General features: G+C 37.3%; 1 protein-coding gene across 2 annotated transcripts in view; it reads right to left on the bottom strand.

Annotated features, from left to right (window-relative positions):
* LOC141569587 (endogenous retrovirus group K member 5 Gag polyprotein-like) overlaps positions 1–20,755 on the bottom strand; it is a 579,116-nt gene that overhangs the window by 136,657 nt on the left and 421,704 nt on the right. For both annotated transcript variants that reach the window (XM_088794787.1, XM_088794785.1), the window contains exon 3: positions 2,642–2,742. The gene's annotated coding sequence lies outside the window, so the exon portion shown is untranslated. The remainder of the gene's footprint in view (positions 1–2,641; positions 2,743–20,755) is intronic.

The following is a 20,755-nucleotide window of genomic DNA, read 5'->3' as shown; positions in this document are numbered from 1 at the left end:
CCAGTGTTAGATGCTACTTTAGTGGAGATATTAAAGCTACCAGAACATTTGTTGCAGGTAGCAATTTGTGCTTTCTTGGTATCCTTTTGGAGCAATAAACTTGGCAAAATGAAGACAAGTGATCATTTCAGGGCAGAAATAACATCACAGCAGAAGATTCAACAAGGTTGCCTAGGTATTATATTGTATTTTTTCTTCTAAAAAATGAAACACTGTAGTTTAAAAGACTACTTAGCTGCAATTTGGAATTGTGTTAAAGAAACATTCTGCATTTGAGATAAATCAGTCTTCAGGGACTGAATTTTAACTAATGGACAACAAATTTTGGTATAACACAGCATCAACACTATTGGCTAATGAAAAAACGTACTACAAAGGAAAATTATGAAATGGTTTATGGGTTATGTAACCATTCTATATACTATTAACTGTCACCACTGAAGAAAGAATTTACATCCTATAGAATCTTATAAATGATTTCTGGCATGGTGGATATCTAATTTGAGAATGAATTTCTGAATGACTCAAGTTTGTGAGCTTTTTCTTGAGGACACGTAGCATTTTAGTGTTTGGCTTGGCTTCTTCACAGTAACTCTCTAGATCTCCAACAGTACACAGGCTAGAGCAGTGAGAAGGCCTAAGGGATATGGTTGCTCTACTGAACTAACTGAGCCTGTAATGGAGAATGCGATCTTAATTTCTGCATCTCAATGTATAGATGAGGAAATTGAGGCCCAGAGAAAGAAAAATCCAGTGCATCTCTCTGTCCCTAACCCCAACCATACATAGGTTGAGTACCTCAGTCTTTCTTGGTCAGTTCTAGTAGACCAATGTGATTTCTCTTATATATGGACTCTCTCTGAGAGTCCATATATTCGAAAACACCTGTTAGGCAAACACTATGGATTCAATAGTGTTTGCCTAACAGGTGTTTTCGACTATTGTCTAGCTTGTTCTAGAAAGTGGGAGGGGAACAAAAGCTGGCATTGATGTGATGGGGCAAGACAAGGCTGAGGAAGAGGAGTGTTTTTCAAAAGTAAGTGGGCAAGGTAGTATGTCCCTTGTTTTAGAGACATTGATTATTATATGTATAATAGACAAATGTGTTATTTTCAAGAATGCAATATTAAGAGTCATTATTTTTTTAAAAATATTTTGTAAGTGAGTAACTTAAAAGGTCAGTCAAGAAACAACTACAGAAACTTCAGAACCTCAAAAGGATCTTAATTTAGAAAAATCTGTTTAAATGTGCAGCACTTTCAACCAGATATTGCAGTGCATGCAAGATAAAAATTTAGATTTACCCTTTCCCCAAATGAAGCCCATCAGTGACTGGGAAATCATAAAATAAAACTTAATTGTCACCTCAGATATTTCCTTTTTCTAAATAAAAGAACAACTTGGAAAAAAATTTAGTCCACAAACTTTTTTTTTCTAAATAACTGAACTAGACATCATTTTAAAAAAGACTACCACAATTCTGTGAAAGGTCTCTTCTGATACATTTTTACTACTTTTGGTACTCTCCAAAACCGTAAAGCATGAATGGCTCAGGACTTGAAATGACATTTCACAAAAAACAAAACTAAACAAATAGTAAACAAACATACACAGTATTTTATTCTTACTGGTGTTCAAGAAAAAACAAACTGAAATAAAATAATAATAACAATAATAATAGTAAAGTACAGTTTGCATCAGAAAATTTAAAAAAATAAAATGATAATAACTAAGACTCTTGCAGTTAACACAATATTGGGTCACTCAGATTCTACTGGTGGGTAGGGAACTAGGGTACACCCTTTTGGAAAGGTAATTTAGCAATACATCAAGAACCATACAAATACTTTTATTTGACCCACAAGTTCTGATCCTGGAAATCTGTCACAAAGAGATTAACTAAAGGAACAAATATATTCTACAATAGTGGTTCTCAAACAAAGGCAATTTTACCCCCTCCCCTCCAGGAGACATTTGGCAATGTCTGGACTTATTTTTGCTTGTCATGAGTGTGAGAATGCTACTGGCAGCTAGTGAGTAGAGGCTAGGGATGTTGCAAAACATCTTATACTGCACAGGAGAGCTGCTCACAGCAAGTTATCATCACTAATACTGAAGTTGGAAACCTTGCTCTAAAGGTGCTCACTGCAGAATTACGTATAATTAGTGACACACTGAAAACAACTTAGATACCCCTCCCCCCCAAAAGACACGGAAATTTAGGATGTGAAGGTGCATCCATCCATCCACTTGATAAACCGTTATACAGAAATTCAAAATGTTACAGCATTTTAAATAAAACTTTAAAAAATGCAACAAAAGTGGAATCAAAAAATTCTAGTGCAATCGGAGTCGATTATTTAGTCAATAACAGAAGCTCACTGTCATGTTGTAGATTTATTGAAACAGAATCAGTCTCTTATTCAGATAACATCCTAAACTATCCCAAGGGGATCAGATATGTCTATTCAGGGCAAATGTATCACGGTCATCTTCTCTCCTACTATGATGTCTGGTCTGAAAAAAATGCTGAATAAGTATAAAGACAATGCATCAAATCAAAGAAAACACCCCAAGAATCTTTATGGATTTTGCTGACATAAAATTTATCCCCATCAATTACAAACTGAAAGAAGCTCACCTCATTCAGTCTGTTCAAAGAACCAATTAGCAGTAACTCATCCTCAGCAGGATTCAGGACGATCAATTTCTTGTCATCCAAGTCTGCATGTGTAGGTAGTCCTAGGTCAGAAAGGGAAAAAAAAACCAAAAACAAAATAAGGAGCAACATAAATGGAATGACATCTATATAGTACTGGAAAATAAAGGTGCCCAAACTGAAAACTACTTAGAATGCTGAGTGTGTGTGTGTGTGTGTGTGTGTGTGTATGTGTGAAGTGTGGCTGGTATTACACTTTTCTGTATTCCTAAATAGAGCATAGGCAATGAAAAAATTATGGTAGTGGGCAGAGTAATGGACCCAAACATGTCCTCATACTAATGCTGGAACCTAGAATATGCTGTTACATGGCAAGGAAGAATTAAGGTTGCAGTAGAATAAAGGTTGCTAATCAGATGACCTTGAAAGGGGAGATTATCCTGGATTGTTCAGGATGTTATTACAAGGATTTTTATACGTGAACAAAGGAGACAGGAGAGTCAGAGTCTGACAAGGAGATATGGAAGCAGAGGTTTGAGTGATGTCATTGCTGGCTTTTAAGATGGAAGGAAGCCATGAGCCAAGGAGTGGGGGGAAGCTTCTAGAAGCTGAAAAAGGTGAGGAAACAGATGATCTCCTACAGCTTCTAGAAGGAACACAGCCCACAGACACCTAATTCTAGCCCAGTGAGAACTGTGTTGGACTTCTGACCTACAGAACAGTAAGATTATAAATGTGTGTTGTTTTAAATTACTAACTTTGTGGTAATTTTTTGCACACATAATACTTAACTAATATAATTTTTCCTTTGTAGCTATGTGTGTACCATGTCTGCCCAAGTATATATGCGTTAGGAAAGCTCATGGGTGCAGTTTTACCTTCTTTTTTTCATGATGGTCCATGCTATAGGAAAATGTGACTTTTCCAAATAATTTTTCTTTTAGTGACTGATTGTATGCTTCCTTTTAAAGTAAGCAGTTCCTCTGGCCTCTGTAACATCCAGAACGCAAATGTGGGGCAAGGATACCAGGAGTAATTTCTTTTCTTTTTTTTTTTTTAAGATTTTATTGGGGAAGGGGAACAGGACTTTATTGGGGAACAGTGTGCACTTCTAGGACTTTTTTCCAAGTCAAGTTGTCCTTTCAGTCTTAGTTGTGGAAGGCGCAGCTCAGCTCCAGGTCCAGTTGCCACTGTTAGTTGTAGGGGGTGCAGCCCACCATCCCTTGCGAGAGTCAAACCAGCAACCTTGTGGTTGAGAGAATGCGCTCCAACCAGCTGAGCCATTTGGGAGCTCAGCGGCAGCTCAGCTGAAGGTGCCGTGTTCAATCTTAGTTGCAGGGGGTGCTGCCCACCATCCCTTGTGGGACTCGAGGAATTGAACTGGCAACCTTGTGGTTGAGAGCCCACTGGCCCATGTGGGAATCGAACCGGCAGCCTTCGGAGTTAGGAGCATGGAGCTCTAACCGCCTGAGCCACCGGGCCGGTCCCAGGAGTAATTTCTGAAGCTCTTTTCATCAAAAGAGAGGCTTCTCTAGTACTTAGAGTGAAGGAAGTATTTATGTTTTGTAATGAAGAATCGAAGGATAAAGCAGGACTAGAAAAATGTATAAATTTTAGAGTCAGATAAATCTGAGCTCAAATCTTTGCCATGAATATTTTGAGTGACCAGAGGCAAGGTACTTAACCTTTCTAGATTAAAAGTCACATTGTTACCTACTGGAAAAGTGACCCGCCCACTACAAATCTCGCTGTGGCCTGGACATGTTTAATGTTTGTGATATATAAAAGGGTGTTCTTCCAAGTATAAGGATCTAACAGTAAGATACCGTGCACACTCGATCTTTGTAAACATTCATGAGGAACACAGACAGAATAATACGTGTATCTAAACTTCAAACTTAACCATAGCTCTCCTTTCTTTTAAACCCTTCAGGAACTTTTATCATCTATAGCAGCAGTTTTCAAAACTTTTCCTTGTAGGGTCCTTTTACACCCTTAACAATTATTGAGGACCAGAAAGAGCTTTTATTTATGTGGGCTGTATCTATCAATATTTACAATATTAAAAATTAAAATAACTATAATAAACCCATTACAAGGTAACATGAATATTTTATGATACATAACTATATTTTTCAAAACAAAAAATAAGCAAGAAGAGTGATGTTATATATTTTTACAATTTTCTTTAACATCTGGCTTGATAGAAGACTGCGTTCACTCTGTGGCAATATATTGCTTTGGTTGAAGTACTTAAAAAAAAAATCTAGCCTTACTTCGATATGTTGTTGAAAAAGGGTGCATTATTTTATTAGCTTCTTCAAATATTTTTGGTTATTTAACTAATTAATTTATTTGGTACTAAACAAGTGGTAGCTTGTTAAAGGCTAGTTGTAATATGGACTCTTCGGTCAGTTTTTGTACTCTGTTTCCTTAAGATTCCTTGGTCTGTCTCACACTTTGAATACATGTTTTATCCAAGCATGATTTTGCCACAACAAGCACCATTCATTTTAAAAATTTTGATTCACTATCTTATGCAGCTCTCTCTGAATAAATGTCATATTTCATTATAAACATCAAAAAGTCACGTTTGCTATTAGGTTGGTGCAAAAGTAATTGTGATTTAAAAGGTTAAAAATAATTGCAAAAACCACAATTACTTTTGCACCAACCTAATAATATCATCACCAATCTTATCAGAAAACTGTTCAGGTATTAGAACGCTGTCAACCTCACTATGGTGAATATAAGCTTTCCAAAATTTTAATTTTCACTAAGAGCTTGAATTTTATCATTGGCAACAAGTACTATCAATTGTTTGCCTTGAAGTGACAGGCTCACTTCATCTATTCTTGAGAAAATATCTGCCAAATATCCATTCAAAATAACCAGTTTGTCAGTCATTCTGTCAAATAAAAACAGTGTTTCATGATTTCCAGTCAAGATGGCTGAGTAGGTAAATGCTGTGCTCCCGTCCTCTCAGGACTACATAAATTACAACTAAATTACAAAACAATCATAATTGGGAATCACCTGAAGTCTAGCTGAACCAAAACCTTACAACTACAAACATTTAGAAGAAGCCACCTCGAGACTGGGAGGAGGGGCAAAGACATGGAATAAGCTGTTCCCACACACGAATGTGATCATTAAAAATTAAGAGGGATATTTTGGCTGTGGAAGTACCCCTGGAAGACCAAGTTGTCCCAGCGCCACACCAGGCTCCCCAGCAGGGTTCCAGTGCTGGAGAGAGAAGTCCCCATAACTTCTGGTTGTGAAAACCAACAGAGATTGTGGCTGAGTGAGACGGAGGGTGGCTGGCGTCCCAGGTGCTCCTTATAAAGAGACTGTGCACGGACTTACTTGCTGATGGTCTCACTCCGAGCTCCAGCATGGAGGCAGTGGATTGAAAGGTGCTTGGGACATATCAGGAGAAACTAAATTGCGTGGCTTCAGGATGAGGGCTAAAGGGGCAACTTTCAACCAGATGGAGGAGTTTACAGAAGCCAGTATTTCTTTGTTGAGCCCTCCCCTTCCCTGCGTGCAGACCCAGGTAAATGCCATATCAGAGTCTCAATCAAATTGGTTATCATCTTTCATCTGCCCTGCCCTAGTGATTTCCTGGGACCACGCCCCATCCAACTTTCAGGCACACCCAAGCTGCTTCCTGTGGCTTTTTCATATAAATGGTCTGTCATGGCTCATGCTGCGGACTTCCAGAAAATCTCTCAAAGGTTCACAAAACCCAAAGAAATAGCATGTGACTTCAGCATTTCCCATACCTCTGGCTGAGCAGCTCTCTAAGCCTGGCACTAGTGACAGCCAGCCTTGGTTTGTAGATTGGCTTCTCAAGGCACCTCTAAGGCCAGTGCAGGCAGCAGCCATCTGTGGATTGTTTTGTGGTTCATACCAGGTGGCCCTGGGCAGAACACAGGCTGTGGAAAACTTGGCCTGCAGAGTGTCCCCTCCCAGGAGGCCCCAGGGCTGGTGCACCTGGTGGACAGCTGCAGACCAGGCTAATGAATCACCAGCCACCTCCAAAGATGGCACACACAAAGGGAACACTGGACAGGCACCAGAGTCCTGCTAAAGCAAACCCTGCTCTGTTAGGTCAGTCTCTGCACCAGAGCTCCTCCATTTTTGTCATGGCCAGTCCTCACAGTCAATCAGCCTGAGGGTCAATTCCTCCCATTGATGTGAAAACAGCAACCAACGCTCAACTACAATAGGAGGGCACACACAATAAACACAAGGAACACACATGGAGCATCTGGTTCTGGTGACCAGGGAGAATGCACCACTGGACCCCACAGGATACCTACCACATAAGGCCACTCTACTAAGACCAGGAGGCATAGCAGTCTTGCCTAATACATAGAAACAAACACAGGGAGGCAGCCAAAAATGGAGAGACAAACATGTCCCAAATAAAAACAAAACAAATCTCTAGAAAAAGAACTAATCAAAATGGAGACAAGCAATCTACCAGACACAGAGTTCCAAACACTGGTTATTAGGATGCTCAGTGATCTCAGGGAGAACTTCAACTAAGCGATAGGAAATATAAAAATGAAGATATAAAACATAAAAAAGAAGCAGTCAGAAATAAAGAATACAATAACTGAAATGATGAATACATTAGAGGGAATCAACAGTAAATTAGAGGAAGTGGAGGAATGAATCAGTGATTTAGAAGATAAGACAGCAGAAAACAGCCAATCAGAACAGGGGAAAAAAGATTTTAAAAAATGAGGATAGTTAAAGGAGCCTCTGGGACAATATCAAGCATACCAACATTCATATATGGTAACCAGAAGGAGAAGAGAGAGAGCAAGGAATTGAAAACCGATTTGAAGAAATAATGATGGAAAACTTCCCTAACCTAGTGAAGGAAGTAAATACACTAGCCTAGGAAGCACAGACGCCCAAACAAAATGAACCAAAGACACATCATAATTAAAATGGCAAAGGTTAAAGACAAAGAGAGAATCCTAAAAGTAGCAAGAGAAAAGCAGTTAGTTACTTACAAGGGAGGTCCCATAAAACTGTCAGCTGATTTCTCGACAGAAAATTTGCAGACCAGAAGGGATTGGCAGGAAATATTCAGAGTGATAAAAAGCAAGGACCTAGAACCAAGAGTACTCTACCCAGCAAAGCTATCATTTAGAATCAAAGGACAGATAAAGAGATTCCAAGACAAGGAAAAGCTAAAGAAGGTCATCAAGATCAAACTAGTATTACAAGGAATGTTAGAGGGACTTCTTTAAGAAGAAGAAAAAAAAATGATAAAAAATATGAATACTAAAATGGTAATAACCATATATCTATCAATAATTACTTTCAATGTAAATGGATTAAATGCTCCAAACAAAAGACATAAGGTGGCTGAATGGATAAGAAAACAAGATCCTTACATATGCTGCCTACAAAGAGACTCACTTCATATCAAAAGACACACACAGACTGAAAGTAAAGGGATGGGGAAAAAGATATTTCACGAAAATGGAAATGAAAAAGAAGAAACAAACAAAAATAGCTGGAGTAACAATACTTATACCAGACAAAACAGACTTTAAAACAAAGGCTATAACAAGAGACAAAGAAGGACCCGGTAATCTCAGTTCTGGGTGTTTTTCTGAAAAAACCCAAAATGCTATTTTAAGGGGATGTGTACATCCATATATTCACTGCAGCATTGTTTATGATGGCCAAGGTGTGGAGGCAGCCTTGGAGTCTGTCAATGGAAGAATGAATAAACAGTAGGTGGTACACATATACCATGGAATATTGCTCGGCCATGGAAAAGAATGGGTTCTTGCCACCTGTGGCGGCAAGGATGGACCTAGAGGGTGTTGTGCTGAGTGGAGTGTAAGACAGAGAAAGAAAGATTCAACGTGATTTCACTTATATGTGGAATCTAAAGGACAAAATAAACAAACAAATAAAACAGAAACAAACTCATAGAGTCAGAGAACATTTTGATGGTTGCCAGATGTGATTGGGGTTGGGGGTGAGTGATAAAATGGAAGGGATTACAAAATACAAATTGGTTGTTACACAGTAGTCATGGGGATGTAGGGTTTAGCATAAGGAATATACTTAATAATACTGTAATAATTAGGTGTTAGATGAGTACTAGATTTATTGGGGTGATAGGTGGGAGAGGGTTTGGGGGCAGGGTGAAAAAGGTGAAGGGATTAACACGTACAAATTTGTAGTTACAAAACAGTTATGGGGATGTAAAGCATAGGGAATATAGTCAATAATATGGTAATAATTATGTATAGTGCTAGGTGAGTATTAGACTAGTCAGGGGGATCACTTCTTAAACTATGTAAATATGTAACCACTACGCTATACTTCCAAAATTAATATAAAATAATATTGAATGTCTAAATAAATACATAAAGTATAAAGAAAGAGAAAGAATGCAAGATTTTTAAAAAAGGACATACAGAATATACAACAAGATTCTTTAAATAATAAACTGTAAATAATTCTGTAAAAAATAAACAATCAATACATTTTTGGTCCAGCTAAAGAAAAAACAAACAAACAAAACAACAGTAAAAACCAGTGTTTCATGGAAAAATGAGCTACTTTAGCTCACATCCCAAGCAATCACTCAAGTGCTTTTCCTAGAGAATGACCATCACACTTTTGTTTGCAGCAGAGGTGATTTATGCATACATCTTAGCTTGTCACACAGAACGTTAAAAATATGTGTGCTTAAGTTTGAGATTTAATAAAATTAATAATTTTTACTCCTTTATCAAGGGCATTTATTTGTTAAGTAAAAGTGGTTCTTTTCTTTTCTTCCTTCTTTCCTCCTCCTCCTCCCCTGCCCCCTTCCCTTCTCCCTCCCCCTCTTCATCCTCCTCCTTCTTTTTCTCTCTCTCTCTCTTTTTTTTTTTACTGTGAGTACCTCACATTGAAGAATACAAGAGTAGCACATTTTGTTGTACACTTTGGTGCTAGTCTCCATTTGTGCTAAGATGATAGGAATTTTATCCAGCATCGCTCTTGTACCATCAGTGCAAATGTCAACAGAGGGGAAAAGGCAAATAATGTCTATTTATTCTTTTAAAAATAGTTCTGGTCTTGCAGACCCTCTGAAAGTGTCTTGAGTACCCACATGTGTCTGAAGACCACACTTTGAGAAACACTCTTCTACTGAATACATTACAAGTTCCTAAGCAAGGCATACTCAGCTTTCCATATGTGGTTTCTATATTTATCTCCAGCCTCACTGCGCTTTATGTGCTTATAATCCTGAAATGCCTCTAGTTTTGCGTTGACCATGCTCATTCATGTGTTTCTTCTTTCTCTGATGTCTTTCAGGCTACACGATGCACTGATACACAATGTCACTCCCCTTGCCTCTCTAACTCCTAGTCATCCTTTGAGATCTAACTCCAATTCCAGTTCCTTCACAAAGCCTTTCTTAAATTCCTCCCACTTAGAGCCTTCCCCCTCTGTCCTTCTTAGTACCTTCTGCATATCTCCATTACTCATATTTTCCTATCACAATAGTCTCTTTCTACTTCATTCTCCCTCTTCTCCACAAAATTATGAGTTTCTTGAGGGCAGAAAGTCTGCATGAATGATGGTTGTAACCTCACATTGTTCTCTGCATAGCTTTTCAATAAGTGCTGTTTGAATTAATGCAGTAATCATTGTACATATACTCAACAAGACAAGCTTGGGGGAAAATGAACAATCCCCACACATCATGTTTTCATTTAAATTTACCACATGTACCACAAACAAATTTTCACTTTAACACAGAATTCAACCAAACAACAAAAGGATAGGTCCTTCCATTTATTGATATATTTATTCAACAAACTAATCAAATGTCTACTTTTTCCTATCTCCATCAGCTAGAGGAGATGAGAGCCACTGGTTATACAATGATAATTAAGCATTGCTAAGACTGGGATCAAATGATTTATTTTTATGTCGTCCATTTAACAGCTATGTCATCTTAGGCAAATTATTTAATGTCTCTGAGCCTCAGTTTCCTTAACTGCAAAATGGAAATAATAGTACCTATTTTAACAGGTTGTAATAATTACTTGAGATAATTTAAGTGAAATATTTATTACAGTTTCCAGTACGCAGTTAGACAACTAGTAAACTCATCCTAGACAAAGTGCTACATACTCCATTGCTGAATATCACTATGACCCCCTTCGAAGTACTCCCTTTGGGAAGCTATACACTGATGCCAGCGCCTTGTCCACCCTTCAGAGCAATTTTGGAACTCTTTTTCTGGAATGGCCATCAGAGCTGTCGTCGCATTACCCTTGATGTCCTGAATGTCATCAGAATGTCTCCCTTTCTATATTTCCTTTATCTTCGGGTAAAGAAAGAAGTCATTGGGGGCCAGATCAGGTGAGTAGGGAGGGTGTTCCAATACAGTTATTTGTTTACTGGCTAAACACTCCCTCACAGACAGTGCCGTGTGAGCTGGTGCAGTGTCGTGATGCAAGAGCCTTGAATTGTTGGCGAAAAGTTCAGGTCTAACTTTTTCATGCAGCCTTTTTAGCACTCCCAAACTATGCTGAATAAGCACTGATTTAAACCAAATAGTCATGGTTTTTGTCTTCAAGGCTATTACAAACTGATTTTAGCATCGTATATATGAACAATTAATCTTGTTTAAAACAAAATGAAGTAAAATGCAAAATAACCATGCAAGCAACATGGTTTGGGAGCACAAATTAAGAAAGCACATTGAAGAAAAATAGGAAAATTAAGGAATAGTCTTGCTATGGCCCTACAATCCCTTGCTACTCAAAGTGTGACCCATGGATCAGCACGGTATCACTAGAGAGCTTGTACAGAATCATGGCACCCACCCCAGACAATGTGAATCAGAATCTACATTTTACCAAATCCCTAGGTCAATCCTTTGCATGGTAAATCTTGAGAAGCACTTGTATAGAGAGACAGACCTCGTGTCATTAAGATTCTCGTAATGACCTCAAAATGATTAATGCTGAATGCATACTTGGGCTCATTTCTTCTTACTGTTTTAAGGGCTCACTTGAATCTTTGTGAGCTTTTATTTTATTTTATTTTTTTACTTATTGCTTTATTTTATTGTCACTTATTTTGTTTTTTTCCCATTAAATTTATTGGGGTGACAATGGTAAGCAAAATTACATAGGTTTCAAGTGTACAATTCTATAATACATCATCTATATATCACATTGTGTGTTCACCAGCCCGAGTCATTTCTCCTTCTATCACCATATGTTTGATCCCCCTTACCCTCATCTCCCACTTCCCTCCCCCCTTACCCTCTGGTAACCACTAAATTATTGTCTGTGTCTGTCTATGTGTTTTTATTTCTTTATTTGTCTGTCTTGTTTGTTGTTTTCAATTTTATATCCCACATATCTGTGAAGTAATATGGTTCTTGACTTTTTCTGTCTGACTTATTTCACTTAATCTCAAGATCCATCCATGTTGTCACAAATGTCAGTATTTCATCTTTTCTTATGGCAGAGTAGTATTCCATTGTGTGTATGTACCACATCTTCTTTATCCAGTCATCTATCAAAAGACACTTTGGTTGTTTCCATGTCATGACCACCATAAATAATGCTGTAATAAACATTGGAGCACATATATCTTTATAGATAAATGTTTTCAGATTTTTTGGGTGCTAGGAAAATTGGAAAGCCACATGCAAAAGAATGAAACTAGACTGGTATCTGTCATTATATACCAAAATTAACTGAAAATGAATCAAAGACCTAAACATAAGACCTGAAACAGTAAACTGCATAGAAGAAAGCATAGGTACCAAACTTATGGACCTTGGGTTCAAAGACGATTTTATGAATTTGACCTCAAAGGCAAGGGAAGTAAAAGCTAAAATAAATGAATGGGACCATGTCAAACTAAAAAGCTTCTGCACAGCAGAAGAGACCATCAACAAAACAGAAGTAACAAACCAAATGGGAGAAGATTTTTGCAAACAATGCCTACGATAAGGGGCTAATATCCAAAATATATAAAGAACTCATACAACTCCACAACAACAAAAAAACAAACAATCCAATTAAAAATTGAGCAGAGGACCTGAACCAACACTTCTCCCAAGAAGACATACAAATAGCCAACAGGTATATGAAAGATACTCAACTTCACTAGCTATTAGGGAATGCAAATCAAAACCACAATGAGATATCCCCTCCCACCTGTTAGAATGGCTATCATCAACAAGACAAATAATAACAAGTGTTGGAGAGGTTGTGGAGAGAAAGAAACCCTCATACACTGTTGGTGGGAATGCAGATTGGTGCAGCCGCTATGGAAAACAGTATGGAGTTTCCTCAAAAAATTAAGAATACAATTACCATATGTCCCAGCAATCCCTTTCCTGGGTATCTTTGTGAGCTCTTTGAGCACTGTATTTGGTGTTGATTTCACCTGTTCATTTTACCTTGCACAGAAGGTAAAATTCCAAATTAATCTCACTTGCCTGCATAAAGCTAAGAACCAGGTAAGTCTCCTTGTTAAACCTTGGACTTTGGGTGCTAAACAAAATATATGTCATGCTTCAGTGTCTTGTCAATTTAAAAGAGAAACCAGTGGAGGAGAATTCTTCTTTGCAATAGCGTAATAGACTTGGATTTCAGTTTGGTTAGGGATTTTATCTGTTAAAATGTTTTCTGAATATTTAATAAACAGAAATGAATATTTTTATCAAAGATAAGCTCTAGCATACAAATGTCCCTCTATAGCAAGAAAGATCAGCATAGAAGATGAATTTAACAGAAGTTATTTCTCAATGAGATAAGCCTTTTAAAATCTAGCTGTATTCTTTATCATTAGATATTATGGAGAACTGCGATGGTTCTAAAACTTTACTTTTCATGTGAACCATTTAAGAAGCATAATAAAATTCAGATTCCAGGGCCTCACCCCTGGAAGTTCTCATTCAGGAAGATTTAAATAGGACCAGAAAGATGTCATCAGGGTCTCTAGTTGATTGCTTGCAATCATGCTTTGACAAATACTGAAACCTAACCAAGTCAGAATATTGAATCAGAACACCTGGGAAATGGAAGAGGCAATATGAATTAACTGAGTATTTATTATGTGCCAGGTATATGAAGAATATGATCACATTTCATCACATTTTCATTTTATGGGGGGGGCTGTTATCCCCATTTTACAGATTGGAAACTAGGTCACCCATCTGGGAATAGTGGAACCAAGACATGCTGCTAAGTTTCTCCAACTCTGTAATTCATGCTCTTTTCACCACCACACAATATAAACCCTTAACCTGGGTTTGAATCTTAGCTCTGTAACATTTCACTTTTGTAAATATGTACAAGGTACTTGGTTTAATCTCTTTGAGTCTTAATTTTCTCATCTGAAAAATAGGAATAATAGCAGCTCTGTCAACATTGTAGGAGTGCTGTGACAGTAAGAGATGATCATAGATGTGAGCACAGATGTGAGTTCTTGAACTTTTATTTCCATAAAATATCCTTTGGTGTTAGTCAGTCATTGAGGGGTCCAACCCTAGTTTGAAAGCTGATGAGTATGGAACTACTTTACTTGGTTTTGTATTGTCACTTGCTTGTTTCTGATGATAAATGAATGCATAATCACTGCAGAAATTTTGGAAAACATATAGGAGTAAGAATGAACCAAAATATCACATTATTTGCCTCAATTAACATAACTTTACCTCCAAATCCTTTTCCTTCTGTGTTGGCAGAAAATCTCATCATTTATGGGTTCCATTTCCCCTCCCAAGATAGTACTAGGATTGAAAAAAGCTGTCAAAACACAAAATGGAGTATTGACCTCTAACCTCTCCTTTGGTCCATCATGGCAATGATGGAGGTGGCTGTTCCACATGTAGGACCAGGCCACATTCTCAGAGCTCCTTTTCTAAAAGGTATACAGGTTCCTGCAACTTCACAGTCCTAGATCTGCATCTTTCCCAGACTGGAGAAATGCCTATCCTCTCCCTCTGCTATTCTCAGAGACACATTTCTTTACTCTCTCCCTCCCTCCCCCCTCCCTCCCTCCCCCCCCCTCTCTCTTTCTCTCTCTTTCTCTCTCCCCTCACTTATGTAAACCTAGTTAACTCTTCAGTGGGTTTAGGCTTTTATGAACAATAAGACATGTCCAAAATTATCTCTGCTTTCATACTGGGTCTTGCAAAAAGTATCTGAGGCAAGAAATTAAAAGGCAATCTGCTTGGATTGTGGGGAAAAGGAAAACAAATATGTAAGGAAGGAGAAAAGCCCATATTCATGTTTAAAAAGTCCTACCACATGCAGCAACATAAAAACATTCTGGGGGGAAAAGGCACCTATAATCCAACATTCAGGAGAAACCACTGTTCTCATTTCGGCATATTTCCTTGCATTTGTTGTCATTTTGGCATATGTCTTTATATTTGACATTTATACTCTATTCTTACATTTAGTTTTGTATCTTTGCTTTCAGTTAGCATTATACAAGAATCATTTCTCATGTTGCTTAAAACTAGTGAAAGTTTAGGTTATATCCAAATTTGTATAATTATAAATAATATCATGATAGATATCTTCATACAAAATAATCTGTCTGCATTTTGACCTATTTTCTTAAGAAATATGCCTAGCAGTAGAAATACTAAACTATAGAGTATGTAGTTGTTTTTTTTTAAACATATGAATCCATTCATTAATCCAACAAGGATTATAACTGAATACCAGTCACTGTTATTATTTATTCCAAGCTAGAAGGAAATTTTGACTTCCTGTGAGTATATCGATATCGCCACCATAGACGTGGCTTCAGAAGGCAGGTGATGAAAAAGTCAAGGGCCAGAATAACAGTTGGTCCCACTGGTCATGTTCCCCCTTAATGAGGAGAATGTGGGGTGAATATTTGCAATCTGGATTGAGTGAATTTTGATTCACCTTTGGTTTTGTTCAAGTCCCAGAGACATTACAAATTTCAACACATGTCTTAGCACAGTTCAAACATTTGCAAGATTATTGTATAATGAGAGGTGGGGGAAAGGCTGGACCTACCCATTTATATCTGCAGATGAGGCATTTACATGCACTTCCTATAATGAATTAGACCAAATCCTGGCTTCATGTGTGTGTGATTGGTACAGTTGCACTGGATCCCACAATTAGAGCAGCCCTGCACTTGGGTTGATGCTCTGTTGTCACCATCTTGAAATTCATAATGATTTTTCATAAGACATTTTCATTGGGTCGCGCACAGTAAGGTATGACTGCCATAGAAATGACACAGACATTGGATGAACTGAAGGATCTTTAGGGCTAGTTTTGATATTTTATAATGCTGTCTGTTCTCTACAGAGCCCTTTAAGATATTTTTTTTTTTTAGACATTATGTTTTACTTTTACTTTTTTAAGGAGGGAGCAGCTCACAGTGGCCCATGCGGGGATCGGGGTTCGAACCAGCAACCTTGGTGTTATCAGCACCACGCTCTAACCAATTCAGCTAACCGGCCACCCCTCTACAGAGCCCTTTAAATGGATCAGGCTCCCTAGCACAAGTTCCTCATGAGGAATTCCATAAAGATCAGATGTAGGCAGTAGTGATGTGATGTCAGTAGTATTTACCCCACTTGTCCACTGTCCTGTTATGATTCACTCTTTTTCACTTTTGTATCCCCTTCATTTCTGATCTGTCTTGTACCCGACTTTCAGTCGTTCTCCCAGTACCTGTTCTGAGGCTCTATTTGAACAAGCTTTTGATTCTTGGCACTGTTTGTTAGATATAATGTGGAAAACTTCTCGACCTACTCATGTACAGCTGCAGATAAGAGGCATTCACATGTACCTCCTACAATGCATTAGACAAAATCCAGGAACCCAACAGAAAAGTATTTGTTATTTAGGGGGTGTGGAGGGGGAAAGAGGTAAATAGGTTTAGGTTAGAAATGGTTTGTTCCTGAAGTTACTCCTTCCAGGAAACCTTCCATTCTTCTCCAACAGTAAGTTAGCTGACTCTTCTATGTGGTCTGTACGCACGCCTATTAGTACTTACCAGAGAGCAGTGTGAATGCATGCTTACTTGACAATATCTGACACTACAATATAAATTGATTGAAAGCAGGCACCACGTTATGTTTTCTTATATAGCCTTTAAAACCAGGTATAGTGTCTGGCACATAGTATTTGCTGAAAAGTATTTATTCAATGAATTAATGTGTGGGTAAGTTAGTGATGTAATTGTTTCACTTAAAAATGTATTACTCTATATGTTTTGAGCAGTTTTAGGTTTACAGAATAATTGAGTAGAAAGTACAGGGAGTTCCTACATACCTCCTTCCAGCCCTCATTGCAGTTTCTTATATCATTAACATCATGCTTCAGTGTGCTACATTTGTTAAAATTCACTAACCAATATTGATACATTATTTTTAATGAAAATCCACAGTTTACATTTGGGCTCACTCTTTGTATGCTACATTCATTGGGTTTTGAAAAATGTTTAATTACATGAATCCACAATTACACATCATACAGATTATTTTTATTGCCTTAAAAATCCCTTGTGTGCTAACCATTCATCCCTTTTCCCTCACCCCTCCCATCTGAACCTCTGGCAACTACCGATCTTTTTACTGCCTCCAAAGTCTTGCCTTTTCCAAAATATCATATAGTTGGTATTATGCAATGTAGCCTTTTTAGTATAGCTGCTTCAGATTGGATTATTTCACTTAGCAATGCATTAAAGTTCCTCCACATCTTTTTGTGCCTTGAGTGTTTGTTTTGGTTATTGCTGAATAATATGCCATTGCTTGGATTTACTACAGTTTATCAATTCACCTATTGAAAGACAACTTGGTTGCTTGCAAGTGGGGGCAATTATAAATAAGGTTGCTATAAACATTTGTGTGCATATTTTTGTGTGGACATAAGTTTTCAATTCCTTTGAGTAATTACCTAGAAGTGCTATTGCTGGGTCATATGGTAGAAGTATGTTTGGTTCTACCAAACATACAGAAGTATGTTTTGTGAGAAATTGCCAAACTGTCTTCCAAAGTGGCTGCACCATTTTGCATTCCCACCATCAGTGAATGAGAGTTCCTTTTCTCCACATCTTCACCAGTATTTGGTATTTTCGGTGTTTTGCACTTTGTCCATTCTAATATGTGTGTAGTGGTCTCATTGTTTCAGTTTGCATTCCCTAATGGTATACGGTATTGAACATTTTTGTATAATATTTTGTCATATGTATATCTTGTTTGGTGAGATACTTGTTCAGATCTTTTGCCCGTTTTAAAAATCAGGTTGTTTTCTTATTGTTGAATTTTAAGAGTTCTTGGTATGTTTTGGATACCAGTCCTTTATCAGATATTTTGTTATGTAAAGACTTTTTCCCAGTGTGACTTATCTTTGCATTCCCTTAACAGTGTCTTTTATAGCGCAAAAGTTTTAATTGTAATTAAGTCCAATTTACTCAATATGGAAGGTGCTTTTGGTGTTATATCTAGTCATCACCAAACTCAAGGCTACCAAGCTTTTCTCCTATGTTATCTTCTAGGAGTGTTGTAGTTTTTTGTTTGTTTTACATTTAGATCTATGACCCATTTTGTGTTAATTTTTATGGTAGATGCAAGGTCTATATCTAAATTGATTATTTTAACACTTCCAATGTCATTTGTTGAAAAGATTATCCTTTCTCCATTGAATTGCGTTTTCTCTTTTATCAAAGATTAGTGGACTATATTTATTTGGGTCTATTTTGGGGCTCACTAGTCTGGTCCACTACTCTATTTGCCTATTATTTTACCGATAATATCACACAGTCATGAACATTGTAGCTTTATAGCAAGTCTCAAAGTATTCTAACTTCAATATTGTGTTGGCTATTCTGAGCCTTTTACTCTTCCATATAAATTTTAGAGTCAGTTTGCTCACATCCATTAAATAATTTTTGGATTCAGATTGGATCACATTGAATCTATACATCAAGTTGGGAAGAACTGGCATTTTGACAACATTCAGTCTTCCTGTCTATGTGCATGATATATTTCTCCAATTATTTTGGTCTTTGATTTTTTTCATCAGAGTTTTATAGTTTTCCTCATATAGATCTTGAACAAATGTTTTTTTAGATTGATACCTGAGTATTACAGTTTTTTAGATTTCATTTCTTTTTTTATCACCAAAAAATTCATGCCCAATATAGAAAATGTGAAAAGCAAGATACCATAAAACTGTCCACAATCCCATTGGCTTTGGCATATATTTTTAAAGATATTTATGTATGTATGCATTTTGGTGAGGGGAATTTAATTAGTTCCAACTAATCCTCTGCTGTTAGAAATTTAGGTATTTTAGCTTTGCAATATTGCAACTTAGACAAACAGGGATAATTAAATGAATATGGATTAGAATTTTAAAAATAAACATTTAAACAATCTTAAATATTCTCAGAACAAGATGAAATATAAAGATCCACAGAAATTTACAAAAACAATCTGCTATTTACTAAGATTTACAATAATCTGATGATAATGTTTAGGAACCCTAATTCTGATCAAATGAATGTTTTTACCAAATTGTCATGTTAAATTACTTGCTTTGTGCCAAATGCTTTTAGACAAATATTTTCAAACTACATTACACAGAGGCCATGGAAGCTGGAAGCTTTTAGCACACTGAGTCATGGCTTATGAGCCCATTATGAGATCACCATTTTTTGGGTAAGTGTCCCCAACTTCCTTTGTAGAACTAATCTTCCATGGTTAGGCCAGGTGGTTTGGATGGGGAATCCCAGGGATGGGCCGGCGACTAAGCCTAGACAATTAGATCATTACATAATCCAACTATAATGACTAATGCAAGTGTGGTCATAGTATCTAATCAGTGATAATATCAAGGCATTTGATGAACAGAACTAGACAAGCTTTACACTTTTCAAATACACAGGAAGCTATACATTTGCAAGGGTGGATCTACTGGACAACCCCCAGATGAGCAGAGTCTGCCTGAGATACTGGCAACACAGAGGAAAGTAGAGCTAACAGTTAGGGGAGAAATAGAGGAAAAGAGATAGAGAGAGGGGGAGTGAGGGAGGGAACTAGTCCTGATGACATTACTGAGACCCTAGATCCAGCAATGTCTGTGTACGTAGCCAGAAGCACTCCTGGACATTTAGGTTAAATCAATCAAGAAATCACTTTTTTTTTTTTTTTGGCCTGGTGCATTTTAAGTAGTTTTTCTACCCTTCTTACATCCAGGAGTTGTGACTAAACGACAATTTAGGATGGTTCAAGCTCTTTCAGACACAGTTCCATTTCCAACTCCTACTCCTGTGGTCTACGTATTCTTAGGTTTAAAGAGTAGGTTGTACATAACAATAGCACAGTAATTGTGGAGACAAGAAATGACCTTGAGTTACTTCAATACTGCCATTCTATGTGACTACCTGCAGTTTTTATTTGTATTGAAGTTTCCAAGCAGTGATCCAGTGGGAACTGAGAGGTATAATTGTGTTGTTGTTTGATAGTTTAAATTTCAGATTATACATGAAATAATTTAACTGGATTTGAATAGCACCTTCAAGATTAAAATTTCTTCCTTTAAAAGTTGTTAGAAATTTGTTTTAATACTAAAGGATAAATCAAGAAAGTAATGGGTATTACTGATTTGTGAGTTATTATCACTAAAAATAATTTTGTCAGAGAGGAGGAGGTGTTAAAAAATGATCGGCTCTAGATATTAAATGCTCTTGGTCTGCCACTGTCTGTTTATCATGGGGAATTAAAAGAAATTTTCAGAACTGTGTACTGTCAAGTCTAATGCTTTCTTTAAGTGTTCAAAGCCCCTCTTGGATTTTCCTCACTTTTAGTTAATCACAGAAATGTCTTGGTGCCTTTTTCCAGATGTTGGTTTGTGGTCTGTTATCTTCTCCATGGTTTAGGTTGATGAGGTCTTGACCGCATTTCCCAGAACTCTCCATTCTTGTTCAGAACTGATCACACTGTATTGCCTTCGTGCCATATGGTGAGACCGCTATTGTAAAGGAAGAAAATTGTAGATTCGTACGCACGTCTATAGACTCTATGAATCT

Source organism: Rhinolophus sinicus, chromosome 18, assembly GCF_057876585.1.
Source record: "Rhinolophus sinicus isolate RSI-liver-muscle chromosome 18, RSI-T2T, whole genome shotgun sequence".
Lineage (NCBI taxonomy): Eukaryota > Metazoa > Chordata > Mammalia > Chiroptera > Rhinolophidae > Rhinolophus > Rhinolophus sinicus.
Note: the sequence above shows the minus strand (reverse complement) of the source record. Positions and strands in the feature narration are given on the sequence as shown.